Genomic DNA, 20,537 nt, shown 5'->3' with positions numbered 1-20,537 from the left:
GAGTTTAACATACAATAAAAGCAAAGATTGTAGGTGTTGTGTTTGATAAGTACTGACAATTATACATACTTGTGAAATGGCACCCCAACAAAATATATGATATTCCCATCACCCCAGAAAGTTTCAACATGACCCTTTTCAGTATACTTCCTCTTCCCCAGATAGTTATTTTCAGATTTTTTAAAAAGATTTTATTTAGGGGATCCCTGGGTGGCTCAGCGGTTTAGCGCCTGCCTTTGACTGCCTCTCTCTCCTCTCTCTGTGACTATCATGAATGAATGAATGAATGAATGAATGAATAAATAAATAAATATTTTATTTATTTATTCATGGAGAGACACACACACACAGAGAAAGAGAGAGAGAGGCAGAGACACAAGGTAGAGGGAGAAGCAGGTTCCAAGCCGGGAGCCTGACGTGGTACTCGATCCTGGGTCTCCAAGATCAGACCCTGGGCAGAAGGTGGCACTAAACTGCTGAACCACGGGGGCTCCCCAGTTATTTTCAGATTTATAGCACCATAAATTAGATGACATAATCTTTTTTTTTTTCATAACCTTCGTATTTTTCATTTGTTTGTTTTGGTTTTTAAGATGAGATTGCAACTTTCTACACATAAATCAGATATTTGTACATATTTTTTCACAGATGGAGCAGTAAATTGCTTAAAGTGATTTGTGAGCAAGTCTAGATTTTTCTCTAGGCTGTCTGTGTAGCTGATCCATATTTTCTAATAATAACCACTAACTTTTATGAACTATCTGACTTCATAAGAGGAAACATGCTATATAAATGCAAACTAGTACTAACATAAAATCATATCATCAACCAGCACTTTGAGTATTCATTGTCCAGTCAATAATAATTATGATATTCTGTATTATCTTTGGAAAAATATTGCACAGCAAGTGTCAGTAAGTATAGAATAACATAAAAAAGATTCATTACTAGGTTGATTCGCTCATCACTAATAGTAAAAAATGTACTAGATCTTCATGAGAAATCTCTAACACCATTATCTTCTAATTAGGATTTATTGTGAATTTAATTAAGTTTTGCCTTTTATGAATTTCAAAATTTTTCTACTTCTGCTGTTATGCTGCTACTGACAGACAACCTCCCGAGAGCTGGGAGTGTTAATTATTCCAAACTTTTCTGGCATAAATCTAAAAAGAAAGCACTGTAGTACACGTTTAAGAATAACGTATTTTTATTAATTTAACAGTTACAAGGCATATTTGATTTGTCTTCCAAAGAAGTGTTTACTTTGTGGTGCTGATAATTTATATTCTCTAATTTTAAAAAGGTTTAGCAGTAGCTGTTACTTGTATGTCTTTCATTTGAAATAGCTAATTTAGAGCTGATGATGATACTAATAATTACAATACTAAGGACCAAGTTTAGCAACATGGTATATACTGTAAATGTTAATGTAAGGTAAAAAATTTGATAGTAAGTTGTCAGAAGAACTTTACTGACCTGTTTAAGTGCCAGGTATGAATTACATGACCATCCTGTGATTCTGTGATGAACATTTAAAATTGAAATATTTTCTCCTAAAAAACCTACAGCAAAATTTTAGTCTAACATAAAAAAAAAACTGGATTCAATATTCTGTATTTACATAATGTATTTACAAAAATATGTAAGAATGGGATAATTAAAACAATCTGTCCTTTACACTTAAAATTATTTACAAGACTCAACTACCACAATATTGTTTTCTAATGAATGCAAAGAATGAGAGGAAAAGATAAGAATTAAAGATCCAATTAAATCAAGACCTAAGAAAGTAACTACATACACCTTAAGCTTGATAGTTGTACAACATTTAAGCTTACTAAGTGTCTTAGTTTATACTGCCATAATAAAATACCATATATTAGATGGCTGAAACAACAGAAACGGATTTTCTCACAGTTCTGGAGAATCCAAGTCTAAGATCAGAGTACCAGCACAGCTGGGTTCTGGTGAGAGTTTTCTCGTATTGTCTCACCACCTTCTTGCTGTGTCTTCACTTGGTTGCATTCTGATCTCAGTCTTCCAGCTTTAATGCTAAAGTATACACTAGGCAAAACCAATCAGTACATTCCAACCCCTTGCCAAAGTGAGATCATTTCAGTCATGTTACTTAAGCCAGCCAATACAATCAGAGTGAATTTATGATCTTTCATGGGGAATTCAGAGATAAAAAGTTTTTTCTTGATCTCAATAACTTGAAATTGCTGTCCACTCTGTCAGCCTGAAAGAGGGCAGAGTTGAGAGAAGTATGAAAAGTAAACAAAGTCAATCAATAACTAATCAATCAAAACAAAAAACATATGGAACTTCGATTAAACTATATTAAAGCCTATCTAGAGAAGTGTTAAATTTTGTAAACCAATGTATTCATTTTATTGTTTAAGCTAATTTGAGTTGCATTTTGTTGTTTTCTAGATGGTAAAACCATAGTAGATTAACTTTCTCTTAGAATGATAATCTAGAAAAATCTAAAGATTCAAACTGTCACACAGAAGCTAAACAAAAGCAACTTGACTAACAGAAAACAAAACCATTCTTTTATCATGCCATACACAGTTTTCAGATTTACCATTTACCACAAAAACTGTCATATAATTAATTGATTATTCATCTACTAAGCAATACCAAGCAAGGGATGGAAGTACCAAATTTGTAGTATTTGTACTACGAATACACCCTTAGCCATAGGGTGTAAATATATAAAATGTCATATCCTTACTTAATGCCTGTCAGTTTTTTCACATGCCAGCAGACAAATAGAAAGCAATTATTAACCCTTACTGCAACATTCTGGAATTGTGCTGATAATTAATTCACTTTCCTATCTTTGACAGTTAGAAGGGTCCCTGATATCAGGGCTCTACTCAACAAATAGACTAAAGAGAACCCAACACCTCTGAATTTGCAGGAAAGTAGTTTACAATAAAATTTATGAAGTTCTGTTTTACATTTCATTTTATCTTAGGAGTTGCTACACAATACAAAGAAGGCTGAGACAAAAAGTAGAATTCATTGAATTTTTAACCCATATGTTGTGCAAATATTTGGCAATGGATTCATATGTATACTTCCCCCCTTTTGATTGATCCTATTTTAAATTTGAACATATTCTGTCCATTGTTCACTTGCCTACTTACATTTTTACAGAATTGCAAATGTAGTATGCGCATAATATAATTGTGCTTTTTTTTCATTTTTTTATGTATTTCTTCCTATGATACTGCAGTATTCAGAATTATAAATTTTAATGGTTATGTGATGATCCACTAAACAAATCATGAGTAATTTAGATGGTGATCTATATTTACATATTGTCATATTTCATATCAAAATTTTGGAAATAAAAGATAAACTGGTAGAAATTTTTGGATTATTTCTTTAGGATAAATAATCAAAAATAAATTACTTTTTAAGATGTATTCATTTATTTGAGAGAGAAAGAGACAGAGAAAGAGCATGAGCTAGAGAGGTAGAGGGAAAGGGAGAGAAAATCTCAAGACTCTGCCCTCAGCACAGAGCCAGACACAGGGCTCCATCTCACAACCCTGAGATCATGATCTCAGCTGAAACCAGGAGTGAGAGGCTTAACTGACTGCACCACCCAGGTGCCCTAAAATTAAATACTGAATCAAATCATAAAATAGTTTTATAACTCTTTATAGAAATGCTAAATTTCTTTATAAAGTTGTACGATTTACATGGCAATCAGTAATATCCAATACATCAATTTTTACCATAGTAGTGCAACTGTAAACATTTTCTGAAACTCAAGGAAAATTTCTGAAAATATATACTGTAAGAGGATTACCAGAATGCTTCTTAAAAATGCAAATTTAGGGGTTTTACCCCAGTCTAATAAATCAGAATCTCCCAGCTATGACCTAGGAATATATAATTTAATAAATTCTTAACATTGTACAATAAAATTTTCTCAAAAAGTCTGAGAACTATTCTAGTAAAGAATGTATATTGCTTTCCCAGAATATCTAAATAACTCAAGTTATAAAAAGTAATGATTGATAGCATTGATTGAATGCTCTCCACTTAGAATCTAGTCTAAGAGCTTATACTTGTATTATCTTACTTAGGCCTGAAAATAATCCTATGTAGTAGGTAAGATTATTATCCCAATTTTACATATACAAAAACTAAACCTCAGTGGCTAAGAAGCACTACTAAATGAAAAACATAGTATTTCAATCCAGGTTGTCAAGCTTTTAACTATTATGCTATATTGCCTCTCCTATGTCAATTATTTTCCCAATTACTACTCCATCCTAAATCATTTATTTCCTTAACAGATGTTCTACTGGTAGGCAAGGGATGAGATCTGATTAAACTGGCTACAGAAAATATAAAGCTGTGTATAAAATAAGGAGAGAAAATAAAATGTAGGGAGTATAAAATACAAAGAGAAATAATTTGCCAAAAAAACCCAAAATTTTTATGCATATACTGCTACTTTTATATTCACATATGTGTAAAAAAAGATGTATTATGACCTAGTTAATGAGCAGCTGCTGAGAGGTGATGATGCACAGACTAAAATTAGATCCACTATAACATACCTCATATAACACAAAAAGTGCTTTGGAAAATAGACTTCTAAGATTCCAAATCATGAAGACATTCTGAGATTTATAAACAAAGAGGAGCAACTTACTGTATGATTGATGACTAGAATCTACATGGTATTTATTTGTATTTATAGAAGCAATCCTAGTATTTCAACAACTTACTACAAAGGTATCAATGAACTTTTGCAATAAGAATAACTTAGAAGCAATGGTGACTTATGTGAGTAATATGTAAAGTATATACAACAGAATTAATACTCTCCATGCTTTTCTGGATCCATTCCATTTCATCTACGCTACTGTCAGTTAATCATCCTTAGAATGACAACTGTGAACATGCATTACCTGCTCAAAACTTATCCTCTCTGTCATTTAAGTCCCTTCCTCCAAGTTTGCCATTCCTTTCCTAATGCTCTGAACATTCATTACTCTCCAAACAATTCTTATTCTTTTTTATAATCACAATTGTGCACCTGTAATCCAGCTTATCTCTGGATACTGATGACTCAAATACACTCTGCTAAATGAAATATCTGGCATAAAGGAGACTCCTCTCTTTAAAATACTCTATACTTTGGGTGCCTGGGTGGCTCAGTCGGTTAAGTGTCTGCCTTCCGCTCAGGTCACGATCTCAGGGTCTTGGGATAGCCTACGTAGGGCTTAGCAAGGGATCTGCTTTTCCTTCTCCCTCTGCTCCTCTCCCTTGCTCATGCTCTCTCTGTGTCTCTCTCATGAATGAATAAATAAAATCTGATACAATGAGGCATTATATATTATCTTCCTATATAAATTAGTTGAGAAGTAAGCATACTAAATGACATGGAGAACAAAGGCAAAAGGAAATGTAATAAAATTAAATTTTCTTATTACTTAAAGCCCATTGATTAATACTTGAGAAAGGCACAGTATGACATTCCTCCAGGAACTCCCAAGTGTCTTAATGTTAATGCCTTGCTAGAGGGACAAACAACCTTAGACTGACCATAGCTAGGTGTCCAGGATCTTGCAAGTCTTCTTTACCATATAAAAATCCTTTTGGAAACTTCCTTTGTCTCTACACCTCCAAACTTAAAAGTATATAATCAATTGCTCCTCACAAAATCAGTGCAGGTCTTCTTACCCACAGAGCCTGTCCCCATGCTTTACTATAATCACCTCTTTGGCACCAAAAATATCTCAAGAATTATTTCTTGACTGTTCTTGACTGTCACTCCTGGAACCATCAGATGACATCATTTTGGTGTGCAAAATGGAGCCTCAAGTCTTCTCATCTCCACTCTGACCCTCAGTGCAAACTTGGGTGAGTTCTTCCTTTTCCTTAACTTTCATTTCAGGAGCTTTTCAAGGAGTCTTACTGGAACTTTCAGGTTAATTGCTCAGGCTGCAATCCTCTAGTATATGGCTTCTCTATCGGGAGGAATTAATAGCCTGCCTTTTGCCTGGAAGCTATTACTCTGGCTGGAATGGCAAAAAGACTCAGAAACTTGATGCCCTCTCCTTATTCTTTTTTTTTTTTCTTCAAAAGATTTTATTTGTTTGAGAGAGAGAGTGAGCAAGAGAGAATGAGCACAAGTGGAGGGGAGGAACAGAGGGGGAGGGAAAAGCAGACTTTCCACTAAGCAGGGAGCCCAACCTTGGGCTCGATCCAAGGACTGAGATGAAGGTAGACACTTAACTGACTAAGCCACCCAGGCACCTCTTTATTCCAGTGATTATACAAAGTTGTCATTCTTGGGCCAGCCACCTACGTCATTAGGACTGCTGTTCAATCTTTAGAGTCCCTTGTAAGGTTTCCTCCTCATTGGTCTAATGTGATCCCCTTTGCATCTCTGGAAGAGCCACTTCTGACCACAAGAACTCCACTGGAAGCCAGCAGAATCCAGTACCCAAATGAATTAAAATCCAACTGGGGACTGCTTCCGAGGGGTATCAGTTGTAAGGAGTACATGTGTTGGGATGTCACTTTGCGCATGATGGAGTTTTATCTTTACTGTTTTACATCAATGTCCTCTACCAACAACTTAAATTAAAAATTGGATAATTTTCTCTTGTAAAACTATTCTAGTGTTTTCCATGGGTTAAAAAATGGTGAGTTCTTCACAGAATGGCAAGGTTAGGCAAAGCAAAGCACAGTGTTTCAGTACATTCAATGGCACTGACTTTTAGTCTAGGATTCAATGCGAAAGCAGGGGAGGGAGCGAAGACAGATGCCAACATCCCTCCTATAAGGCAGGGTGATCATTACAGTGATTTCATTCGAGGGACACCCCAAGTTATTTTGATATAAGGAACTTCTAACATATCCTGCATGGGATGCCACCTGAGTAGGAGGGGATTTTTGTGGTAGCAGACCATCTCTAGGCTTCATTTCATGTTCCCAAGGACTCTCCTTTGGGATGCCTTTTAACCCAGTAGAAACAACTTGGATTATAAAATTTAAGGGAAAAAGAAAACTGATCTTTTGTAACACTCCATGTCCTCAGTATTCCTTAGGAGAGGAGGAAAAACAGCCCAATAATGGGACATGGAACTTTAATATGATCAGATCTCTTCTGCAGGAAGCAGAGCAAATGGACAGATACCCCTTATGTCCAGGCCTTCATGGCTCTAGATCACAACCCTGACCTAAGGGCCTCATGCAGGATTTTGGCCACTCACCAATCTAAAAAACTTCCTGCTGATATATTGGATGATTGTCTAAAACAGGCCTCCTCCAAATAAACCCAGGTTGCTGTAGAAAACACAGGCCATTCCTGATGAAGGGACTCCTAACTCTCTCACTGTTCCTCCTAATACACACAGGTTACTCTAGCTGCATATACAGGCTTGTCCTTCATTTATTTCCCCAGTTAATGGCATTGACATTTGTAGCCAATTATCTCTGGCTAGTCTAACTCAAAAAGGGGGCGTTAAGGAATAGTCCCCAAGTAACTGTTCAGAAACCCTTCTTCCCTGGCTCGACTCGGACTGCCTATTTCTGTATTCTGCTTGTTGGTGGAAAGAAAATCTGTCTTTTTATCTGCCCAGGTTGATGAGCTTTAGGACCAGGAGTCCTCTTTGCCTGCCCTCTGGATTTTTGTCAGCCTCCAGCCTTCCTTTGGGCACCTCCCCTTTTCTGCCTTCTTCTCCCCCTCCTGTTTCTGCAGCCTGGCTCCTATACCATCCTCAGTGCCACTGGCACTGGTGGCTCCTCTCCTCACTGTCAAGGAGTGAAGAGCACCCCCTTGGACTTATACACCCACTTGAGATTTCCCCACCAATAATACTCCAGGGAAAAACTGACAATGGAAAACAAACTGACTTTTAAGTAGACCCACATGGAATATATATAATTCAGTATTTAAACTAATTTAAGTTTGTTGGATTAAGATATCTTTAAAATTATCAACATTAAATATGAAACTTTTATTCTACCTAGGTTTGCTAAAAGTTATAAGCTCACGATCTCTATTGCAGTTTGTCAGCAAAAAAGTGACTTAAAATGATGGTTAATTTTGTCTGTCCCAAAGTTTTCAATGGTAATTATTAAAATAGCTTTCAAAGTATGGTAACCTAAAATGTTAAAGTTTTGCTTCAATGATAAATTGGATTGAGTTCATTGGACATCTAAGACTTTTCCAAATGAGATAAAATACTAAAAGCACTGATTACTGAATGTAGGTTTGTGCTTTTAGCTTCTTATTGCAGAGAATCTGAAGATACTTGGGTCTGCTGGTAAACACGCTTTGTGCTTTATTAAAAGATTGTATACTACAGAAAATACTACAGAAAAACATGTTTTAAAATTAGGAAATGTATTCATAAATTTGCCATCTAAAGAATTCTGGTATAACAGTTCAAATTGGTTACTACTTAGTTTTCACTGGAGATGAAGGTTTCTAAGAGTTAAAAGTCTTCTGATAATTCTAATTAAGATTGGTAGAAATAAGGAAAGCAATTCCGTATGTAGAAACATTATAAAACGTTTATTAAGGGAAATCTCTGGAAAGGAATTTTATATGTGGTCAGGACTAAAGTTGAAATGAATGCATTTTAAAAGTAAACTGGTGGGCAGCCCAGGTGGCTCAGCGGTTTAGCGCCACCTTCAGCCCAGGGTGTGATCCTGGAGACCCAGGGTCGAGTCCCACATCGGGCTCCCTGCATGGAGCTTCTCCCTCTCTGTATCTCTGCCCCTCTCTCTCTCTCTCTGTCTCTCATGAATAAATAAATAAAATCTTTAAAAAATAAATAAATAAAAGTAAACTGGTATAAGACTGAAATTCTGCTCTTCTGTTAAAAACACAAAGTTTTAAATCGAACTCCAATTAAAAAATATGTAAAAAATAATAATAATAAAGTACTATTTGGAAAAAAAAACACAAAGTTTTCTCGGATTGTTGGTCTCATCTAGACAAGAAAACTGTAAACAAAGGTTTTTCTCTCTCTTATCTGTCTGGAAAACCAAAGTTTCTATGTTTTTGTCTTTATAAGGTCTTTGATTACTTAAGATAGTTACAACTTCTCAATATTAAAGGCGCGAAGTTTGCTAACAACTATATGACCCTACATATTTGCCTTTGGACTCTTATTGCCAACTGGGTTAAATAAATAAGTTTTAAATTTTGTAATAATCTATAATACTATTTAGGCATGTGCTTTAAACTTTCCAGCATTTTTAACAAACTTCCCTGGAGTTTGAATTGTAAATAAAGTCTTTTCGAGTAATAAGGCCTTTTTATTTGGTATGTACTCTGGAAGCACTGTTAAACAAATAATAAGCCTTCTGTTATATTTGGGTAAATACTATAACTATTCTAGAAATTACATGCAATTCATAAAATTTTAATATATTTTGGTTTGAGGCAATCACTTGATATTCTGTTTATTGAAGTATTATGTATCACAGGAATAACTGGATTTCCTTGCCAGCTATATTATGACCTCTTATCAGATCTTTAACCGTGTCCATTTTTTAGTCTTTTGGCATTTATAGTTATTGTTCTTATTCTCTTGCAAAACATGTTTCATCTTCAAGGAGATTCATAAAAAGGGCTTTTGACAAAAACAGGTTTTTAATATCTTTCTATCATAAAACCAAAATTGGTAAAAATCCAGAACTAATTAAAAGCTGTATTCAAACTGAACAAGAATTAGTAACATGGAACTAAATGAACCGAGGAAGATGAACATAGTTTTTGTGACTTGCTTGAAACACTGGTGGTTCTTTAATGTTTTCTCTTCCAGATTAAGGAAACTTCCTCGTAAGATATCCATGACTTACAGAAATATGATAAAATATCCCTTTGTGAACAGTTTGAAGCATTTAATTTTTCTCTCCATCATAACCCTCTGAAACCAGAAATTCTCAGTAAATATTCTAACTTTCATGGCAATCATAGTTATCTGCATTAGTTCAGTAAGAATGGGTTCTTGTAATAAACCACACTGGAAATACTGGTTACTTTACCAAGGCTTTGACTGTAATGTCATATTTGAGAGACATGCATAGAGTCAGATATGGCCATACAGCATTAAGAAATCAAGGTTGACTTAATGAAGCATGTAGGCAGTAGAGCCCCTGGAAATGCTGGCCTGACACCTTGCTTACAGAGTTCCCAGCAGCCTTACCAGGTAAGTAAGGAATGTCACTTCCTGGCAGGTGCAGGAACCTCAGGATATTTGGGGAACATCCAGAAGAGGAATTCACCCAAATCTACAGGTACTACAGGCATGTCTGATGGCAACTATTTTGGCTTGGCTTCTGGCCTTGAGAGACTACTAAAAGTTCAATTGAGATTCCTTATAAAAGTTCCATCAAAGCAGATTTTAAAAGATCTATATGGGGATCCCTGGGTGGCGCAGCGGTTTGGCGCCTGCCTTTGGCCCAGGGCGCGATCCTGGAGACCTGGGATCGAATCCCACGTCGGGCTACCGGTGCATGGAGCCTGCTTCTCCCTCTGACTGTGTCTCTGCCTCTCTCTCTCTCTCTGTGACTATCATGAATAAATAAAAAATTAAAAAAAAAAAGATCTATATGATCAATATCTATTCTTGGCACTCACCAAGATGTAAATAATGAGTCCAAGTTTATTAAAATTGGACTTGTTTTTCAAATGAACTAGTCTTGATTCAGCTATGATAAAAATGTGATTATATAGAGAAAATATGTTTCAGTAACCCATCTTTTGTAGATACTAGATTTTAAGTACTCATTAAGCACACATTTTAAGCACACATTAAGTTTGTAATGTGCTCCAACCATTAACTTATATTTTTCTTTTGTTTCCATAAAGGTGCCCCTTATTAATTACCTCATTGCTTGCTGAGCAAAACAGAGTATCCGATGGCTAACACCACTTGCTTTAATGTGACTGTCAAAATGGCATTAGATATTTTTAACTGCTGTACAAGATGGAACATGTGCTATCATAACAACATAATGTTGTGTATATATTCTAGCTATCACAAAAATGTAACAGGACTAGCCGCACTTCTGCAGGAGAACGAAGCCGGACCCACGCCAGAACCATGTTTCGCAACCAGTATGACAATGACGTCATTGTTTGGAGCCCTCAGGATCCATCAAATTGAATATGCAGTGGAAGCTGTCAAACAAGGTTCAGCCACAGTTGGTCTGATATTAAAAACCCATGCAGTGTTGGTTGCATTGAAGAGAGCACAGTCAGAGCTTGAAGCTCATCAGAAGAAAATTCTCCATGTTGATAACTATATTGGTATCTCAACTGTGGGACTTATTGCTGATGCTAGACTGTTATGTAATTTTATGCACCAGAGTGCTTGGACTCCAGATTTGTATTTGACAGACCTCTTCCTGTGTCTCATCTTAGACCCAGATACCAACACAACGGTATGGCCGAAGACCGTATGGTGTTGGACTGCTTATTGCTGGTTATGATGATATGGCCCTCACATTTTCCAAACCTGCCCATCTACCAACTATTTTGACTGTAGAGCCAGGTCCATTGGAGCCCATTCTCAATCAGCTCATACTTACTTGGAGAGACATATGTCTGGGTTTATGGAGTGCAATTTGAATGAACTGGTTAAACATAGTCTGCGTGCCTTATGAGAGACACTTCCTGTAGAACAGGACCTAACTACAATGTTTCCATTGGAATTGTTGGTAAAGACTTGGAGTTTCCGATTTATGATGATGATGATGTATCTCCGTTCCTGGAAGGTCTTGAAGAAGGACCACAGAAAGGCACAGCCTGCTCAACCTGCTGATGAACCTGCAGAAAAGGCTGATGAACCAATGGAACATGAAGTCACAAACCAGTCTATATGTGTATTATCAAATATGTAAGAATGCAGGAGCCCTTACTGATGACAGTAATCTATACTTTGAACCAAAAGATGCAGTGTGGTCTTCTGGTATGTTTTAAGGATCAGTCCAGATGTGTTTTTCCCAAGTAACTTGTCTGAACCATTATATTAATGGTGTGCATTTTTCTTTGAGAGGGTCTATATAATCATTTTCTAGAAAGTATAGTTATCAGTACTAATGTTTTTATATGAAGAACATAGTGTCTTTGTGGTTTTAAAGACTACTGTGAAATAAAAAAAAAAAAAGACTACTGTGAAATAAAATTGTTTCACCTGCCAAAAAAAAAAAAAAAAAAAAAAGTAACAGGACTGCTAAAAGATATAAATATTCAAATGAACTCTCTCTCTTTCTCTTAGTGATTGGCTAAACTCCTGTACTGGAGGAAGATTTTGGTCAGCTATCAATGGCCTTTTTGACTGGGCTTCTTTTTCTCATAATAATAACCTTATTTTGTTGTTATTCTGGTGTCTCCCTGCCTGGTGCCAAGACTCCTTCACTGTCAACAGATGATCCCTTCTACTTAAGAAAGATCATTTACATTGTCTACCTTGGGTTCAGCTGTCTGTGGTAATGTTAAGTCCTCGCTAGAGGAAAAATCAACCTTAGATAGGCAACTGCCAGGCTTCCAGGATCCAGCAAGTCTTCTCTTACATATAAAAATCCTTTTGGAACTTTCTTTTCCTGTGCCCCTCCCAATTTAAAAGTATATAATCCATTGCTCCTCACAATCCCACTGCAGCTCTTTCTACCCAGGAGTCCTATCCCAATGTTTTAATATAACTACCTATTTTGCACCAGAAAAGTCTCAAGAATTTTTTCTTGACAGTTTGTTCCTGGACCCCACATCAAGTGACATTATTAAAGTAATAATCTCATAATTAATCTCACTGTAATTCTGTAATCTATTCCTTTTAATATGTTTCGATCCATCTTATAAATTACTTCATGTTTGGATCTCTGTGTCTAAGGAATTATTAAAAGTCCTTCACATGTTCAGCTTTCACTAACTTAAAATCATTAGAAAGGTGACACCTGGGCGGCTCAGCAGTTGAGCATCTGCCTCCAGCTCAGAGCATGGTCCCGGAGTCCTGGGATAGAATCCCACATCAGGCTCCCTGAGAGGAGCCTGCTTCTCCCTCTGCCTGTCTCTGTGTTTCTATGAATAAATAAATAAATAAATAAATAAATAAATAAATAAATAAATAAATAAATAAATAAATAAATAAATATTTTTTTAAGGAAATCACTGGAAAGGCTTTCTCAATATAAAGTATTAGTGATAGGGACCTTCCTACTAAATTCTACTAGAAGAAATACAGGTATTACATGTATGTAATTTGTAGTAGTACTCATGTAGGCCTACTTATTTAACATTTAAAAATATAAAATGACAACACGTTGACTTCCTCTAATAAAGAAGAGCAGTCAAATCCAAGAAAATGTGGCCCTCTCTTAGACCCAGTTGAAAGGATCCATAATATGACACTGTGACACAAAAATTACTTTGAGCTAAAGCTATTTGAGTTCCTGAAATTATTTCTCTATCTTAACGCGTTGTCTTCCAAAAGAACTCAATTGTCATAAATCTGCTCCCAGGAAATAACTCTAATTTTCTCAGAGGAAAAGCAAACTGCACACCAACACAGACATTGTCATAAAACTATCATTATCTCCAGTATGTTCTCATAAGGGTTCATTTATCTTTCTAAAGTCATTTGTCATCCTATAAGTAACCTTTCTCCTCCCTTTTTAAAAAAGTGATTTGTTTCCCCAAAGTGTTCTTCTCCTCACTATCCCCTATTAAGATGTATATAAGGCCCAAATCCTAACACCTATTTGAGTCACATTTCCGTGTGAACTCAAATATATATCTGTCTTTCTCAGTTTAATTTGCAGACAACCAAGAATTAAATTAAGAGGATAAGGAAAAATTTTTTCCTCCCCAAGACAATAAATTATAGCTATATATTTAAACCTCTATATTTTCTTATCATGTTTTATTGCATATTAATGATGTTAAACATACAAAATATTGATTTATTTTAAAGCGAACTGTTTTATCTTGTAAATAAATGCCCAAGAACAGGTTGAGCGCTCTGTCTTAATATGGCTCAATTTTTATGAACTCCAGGCAGGAAGTATTATACTGTTACCAGAATTTTCAGATATATAATGAAGTAACATTTTACTTACTGTATGCCCGCTCAAAATATTTCCAAAACTTCAACCAAGAGATTGAACAACATTGCAGGCTTTTCTTTCCTTTTTCTAATTCTATTATCCTCATTATTGGAAGGCAAAAGGAAGGTGAAAAGACAGGTAAAAATGACACACAGTCTGGTTGGGCTGTTTTCTAAAGAAAGCTATAAAGCTTTGAGAGGACTCTAAAAAAACTAAGAAAGAACAAAAATCTTATGCCTTTCAAGAACCATTTTACAAATCAACTTAAGTGCCTTACAATGTTATTAAGCACTTTTATAAGTAAATCATCTAAATTTGAGTGCATGTTTTTCAAAATCAGTTGAAAATCTTTAATCAAAGTACTCAATAAATAGAGCACCAAAACTTCAGTTTTGAAACTTGTTAATGAATTGCAATCATTGAAAACAAAGACTGTAGAGGAAGATGTTGAAATTCATCCTTTCAAAAGCAAAGGAGGAACTGGATAACTTAAGGAATAAAAGCTCACACAGGATACAAAATTTAATTTTGAAATGGTATCCCTGTGCTCCACAATACCTTAAGTTGTAAGAAGAGTCTTTTCGGTGAAGCTACCATTTTCAAATGAAACTGCTATATTTATATTTAGCAGAGGATTGAATAAAATTGAAAAGGCCTACAATTTTGCAATATCTTACATGATGAAACATTCTGAAGAATCATAGACACAAGTTATCTTTAAAAATTTTACACCTAAAAATTTGTCAAAGCAACAAATGCTGAATGGAACAAAAAAAAATCACCTAGAGGAAGATAACAGGTGATTTATTTTTAAAGGAAGACAATTTTAAAATTGCACTTTGATAATATGATAATATGATAATAAAATATCATGATACAATATTATAAATTGATATGGTAAAAAAAATGCTGGAAACATGCAAAATTATTATTCTGCTTTTATTGCTTTTTACAATGTTATGATAATATAAATAAAAATTATAACTGCAACATTGAAGTATATGCATATTTGGGTTTTTTTGTTATTTCTATGACAGGTTTTCGAAAATAGTTTCAAGTAAACTGGTTTTACAAGTAAACCAATATAAATCCAATTTGTTGGTCAATAAATATTTCAAAACAGATGTCCCTTTTCTCTCTCAAACATAATGCTGTTAGAAATGACAAGTTATCTGTTTAGTCTACTTATAAACTACCTGACACTTATCTGACTGCAATTTACTAACCATTGGACAGAGAGAGACACCAAAATTACACTGCAGGAGATTGTGTAAACAAACCAAAAGTACCTTAAAACTCAGTGAAATGTTCTATTTCAAAAATCAACATTATGACTCTTCTAAGACAAACTGCAGGAAACGTTAAAATTCTGGCAAAGAATTCAACTGTGATCTTATTATTAACAGTTCAAAATACATTTTGAGTACACATTCTCTAAAGTCACAAACTACTTTCAAGAATACCTTTTCTAGGGGCACATGGGTGGCTCAGTTAAGGATTAGCCTTTGGCTCACATCATGATCCCAGGGTTCTGGGCTCAATTTAAACCCTGTGTAGGTCTCCCTGCTTGACAGGGAGCCTGCATCTCTCCTCTTTCTGTACCGTGCCACTACTTGCGCTCTGTCTCTCTCTCTCCTCCCTGTCTCTCAAATAAATAAATAAAATCTTTAAAAAAACAAAAAAAAAAAAGAGTACTTCCTATAGTCACATATTATCACATGTAAAAAAAAAAGACATTAACATAAGTATTTTTATTACATAAATATTTGAATAGCAAAAGACTGAACATATCCAACTAGCCACGAATACAGGATGGCTTTCATGAATTATGGCACAACCATAGTACAACATGCAAATCAGCTATTAAAAAGAGATAGGTCTATTTATGCTAATATTGAAAGATCTCTGACATATAATGTTAAATAAAAAGAACAACATGCAGAAGACGATACATTTATAAGTGTTTGTGTTTATTTTTCCTGAAATATATATACACATATACAGACATAAGTACAAATATATGTGTAAAGGTGTGTATGTATCCATACACTCACATTTATGTGTATGTGTGCATGCCTGTGTGTTGGCTGGGCAGAGGTCTTGTATGTGAGGGTACTCTTTAGTAGCATCGTAAGTACATATGACATACTATCAAAAACTTAAATAAAAATATCTAACAATAAAAATCTTTCAGTGAACATTTGTTCTACTCTAGAACAAATCATTAAATGCAAGGGCAATAGGAGAATTGCAAAAAGTTTTTTTAAAGATAAAAAAATATATAAATCAGATTATAATGGAAAAATGCAAATCAAAACAAGATAGAGCATACCTATAATATTACTGTCAGATTTTTTCCCCCTAAATCTAAATTACAAGTATACTTCTTTCATTGAATTGTAGTTGTAAAATTATTTTACTCCTCACTCTGGAAAGACTAGTATTTGATGGCAAAAATGAAAATATTAAATTTACATTTGTTAAATGTCTCTTTGAAAGTTTACAGTTGCATTCAACTAAACCAAATCATTACCTCCTCCCCTCCAAAAGACAAACAGGATATTGTGCAATTTTCCATTTCAGTGATAGCAAGAATTATTAGAATTCTTTCAGAGGGAACTGCTCTATATACAGCTATAAATTCAGTGTGTATAAGAGGAGGTAAGATACGGAGGTTCCGAAGTCATCATCTTGAACTGAACTTCAGAGACTTTAAAGATTTTATTTATTTATTTGAGAGAGAGAGTACACAAGCAGAAGGCAGAGGCAGAGGCAGAGGGAGAGGGAGAAGGAGAAGCAGGCTTCCCCGTGGGCAGGGAGGCTGATGCAGGGCTCAATCCATTGATCTGAGCTGAAGGCAGATGCTTAACGAACTAGCCATCCAAGTGCCCCTGAACTTCAGAAATGTAAGGGACATATTTTATCCAGACTCAGATGTTATGGTGCTAAATCCCAATACATTTGTCCAAGATAGAAACATAGGAGCCTCCTGATCTCATCATATCCAAAGGACACACTTAATCTACAAGTACAAACACAACAACCCTCTCTTGAAAGAAATCCAGAAGCTAGCTAAGTAAATAGTACATACCAGGCAAACAAGAAAATAACCACGTCACCCATATCAAAATGGGTCTCAGCATACCCCAACTGCTAAAAGCCAATAAAAAAAAGAATGGCAGCAAAAAAAAAAAAAAAAAAAAAAAGAATGGCAGCTTGGACAATCACAAAGGTTTGAGAGAAAAGAAAGAGTGTGAGTTTGGCTGATTAATAAGGTACATTTTCTACAGAGGGCCACTTGTCAAATTGAAAGAGGTGGCTATTTATTCCAATGAATTGAAACCAGAGTCAAGGAAAATGAAGAAACAGAAAAATATGTTCCAAACAAAAGAACAATATAAAACTCTACAGATAATAAAATGAAGGTAAGTGATGTATCTAACAAAGATTTCAAAATAATGTCATAAAAATGTTCTCCAAGGTTAAAAGAACAATACATGACCAAAATGAGAATTTCAACAAAGAGAAAATAATTAGAAAATACCAAACCAAGAACTGGACTAAAAAACTCAATTAAAAAATTCAACAACAGGCTAGATTAAGTGAAAGAGAAAGAATGAAATTTGAAGTCAGGGCAGTGCAATTCATTCAAACAAAGAAGAAAAAGAATGGAGAATGCAAAAGAGTGAAGATAACTTAAGGGACTTATGGGACACAAGAGCTGACTAATACATTCATGACAGAGGTCTCAGAAGGAGAAAAAAGAGAGAAAAGGGCTGAATGCTTATTCAAAGAAATAATGGCTTAAATCTTCCCAACCTGGGCAAAGAAAAGGACATTCAGATCCAAGAAGCCTAAAGAAGTCCATATTAAGATGATTCCAAAAAGACCAACACAGAGACACATTATAATTATTAACAGTTAAAGAAAAGGAGATCAATGAAGCCCAAAGTTAGGTAGAATGAAGGAAATAATGAAAATTAGAAAAGAAATAAATCAGAGACTAAAAAACAAAATAACAATAAAGATCAATGAAACTAAGAACTGAGTGTTTGAAAAGATAAACAAAATTGACAAATCTTTAGTTAGACTCATCAAAAATAGGGGGAGGACTTAATTAAAACATTAAAAATGAAAAGATTTTAAAACCAACACCAGAGAAAAACAAAGGATCATAAGAGACTTCTATGAATGATTACATGGCAACAAACTGGACAAACTAGAAAAAATGAATTCCTAGAAACACAAACTAACAAGACTAAATCTTGATGAAACAGAAATCTGAACAGACCGATTAATAGTAATGAGATTCAATCAATAATCAAAATCATCCCCAAAAACAAAAGTCCAGGACAAGATGGCTTCATTGACAAATTCTACTAAAAATTCCAAGAACTGACACCATGCCTTCCAAATTCTTCCAAAACACAGAGAGGAGGAAACACTTCTAAACTCATTTTATGAGGCCAACATTACCCTGATACCAAAACTAGACAAGAATGTCACAAGAACAGGCCAATATCTCTGATCAGTATAGATGCAAAATTCTTTCAATATTAGTAAATTAAATACAATAATACATTTAAAAGATCCTAAACCATGATCAAATGGGGACTGATTCCAGAAATACAAAGTTCAACATCTACAAATTAGTCAGTATGATACAACACATTAACAAAATGAAGGATAAAAATCATATGATCATCTCATGAATAAAGATGTGGTGTATATATACATACAATGGAGTATTACTTAGCCATCAAAAAGAATGAAGTCTCACTATTTGCAATGACATGCATGGAACTACAGTATATTATGCTAAGCAAAATAAGTCAGTCTGAGAAAGACAAATACCATATGATTTCACTCATTTGTGGAATTTAAGAAACAAAGTGGATGAATATAGAAGGGAAGGAAGAATAAGATAAAGACAGAGAGGGATGCCTGGGTGGCTCAGTGGTTGAGTGTCTGCCTTTGACCCAAGGTGTGATCCTGGTATCCAGGATCAAGTCTCACAACAGGCTCCCTGCCAGGAGCCTCCCTCAACCTGTGTCTCTGCCTCTCTCTCTCTCTCTCTCTCTCTCTGTCTCTCATGAATAAATAAATAAAATCTTAAAAAAAAAAAAAGAAGAAGAAGATAAAGACGAGAAAGAAATGAGTCACAAGAAACTCTTAACTATAAGGAACAGAGTTGTTGGAGGGGAGGTGGGGAGGGAGATACAGTAAATAGGTGATAGGTATTTCTGTTTCACTTGTAATGAGCATTGGACATATTATGCAAGTGATGAATCACTAAATTCTATCCCTGAAACTAATATTATATTATATGTTGTTAACAAACTTGAGTTTAAATAAAAGCTTGAAAGAAAAAAAATCGTATGATCATCTCAAAGATGCAGAAAAAGCATGTGACAAAATTCAACCTCCAATTATGATAAAAACTGCAAACAAAATAGACATAGAGGGAATGTACCACAACATAATAAAGGCCATATATAACAAATCCATACTTAGTGTGGAACTCAATAGTGATAAGCTAACAGCTTTTCCTCTAGGATTAGAAACAAGACAAATATACCCACACTCACCATTTTTAATCAACATAGGATTGGAAATCCTAGCCAGACAATTAGACAAGGAAAAGAAATAAAAGCATTCAAATTGGAAAGGAAGAAGTAAAACTGTCACTACTCACAGGTGACAGGATATTCAATATAGAAAGCCAAAGGCAAAAAAAGAAAGAAAGAAAGAAAGAAAGAAAGAAAGAAAGAAAGAAAGAAAGAAAGAGAGAGCCAAAGGCTCTACCAAAAAAACTGTTAGAATTAAAACAAACTCAGGAAAGTTGTAGTATAAAAAAATCAATACACAACATCTGTTGCCTCTCTATACAATAATTACAAGCTATCAGAAAGAGGAATTAAGAAAGCAAGCCTATTTACAAATACATCACAAAGAATAAAATACCTAGGAAAAAATTTAATCCAAGGAGGCAAAGGACATTGATACTAAAAAACCATGATATTAATGAAAGAAACTGAAGACCAAAAAAATAAATGGAAAGATATGCCATGCTCATTGTTTGGAAGAATAAATTGTTTCAATGACCATATTAAGCAAAATCATTTACAGATACAATGCAATCTCTATCAAAATTCTAATGGCATTTTTCACAGAAATAGAAGAAACAACCCTAAAATCTGTATGGGACCACAAAAGATGTTGAAGAGCCAACACAATTTGAAAAAGAAGAACATTGGGGGCGTTACAGTCCCTCATTTCAAACTATACTAAAAAGCTAGAGTAATTATAGTATAAAATCAATACATAAATCAGGGGCAGCCCCAGTGGTGCAGCGGTTTGGCGCGGCCTGCAGCCTGGGGTGTGATCCTGGAGACCCGGGATTGAGTCCCACATCGGGCTCCCAGCATGGA

General features: G+C 34.9%; 1 protein-coding gene and 1 pseudogene across 14 annotated transcripts in view; one reads left to right on the top strand and one right to left on the bottom strand.

The window, feature by feature from the left end:
* The window catches only part of LOC112658060 (proteasome subunit alpha type-1-like), a 34,070-nt pseudogene extending 15,032 nt beyond the window's left edge, over positions 1 to 19,038 (top strand).
* GPHN (gephyrin) overlaps positions 1 to 20,537 on the bottom strand; it is a 634,768-nt gene that overhangs the window by 428,098 nt on the left and 186,133 nt on the right. The gene's annotated exons all lie outside the window — the stretch shown is intronic.

The sequence above is a fragment of the Canis lupus genome, chromosome 8 (assembly GCF_003254725.2).
Source record: "Canis lupus dingo isolate Sandy chromosome 8, ASM325472v2, whole genome shotgun sequence".
Classification (NCBI taxonomy): domain Eukaryota; kingdom Metazoa; phylum Chordata; class Mammalia; order Carnivora; family Canidae; genus Canis; species Canis lupus.
The sequence above is the reverse complement of the archived record's forward strand: the minus strand, read 5'-3'. Positions and strand labels throughout refer to the sequence as shown.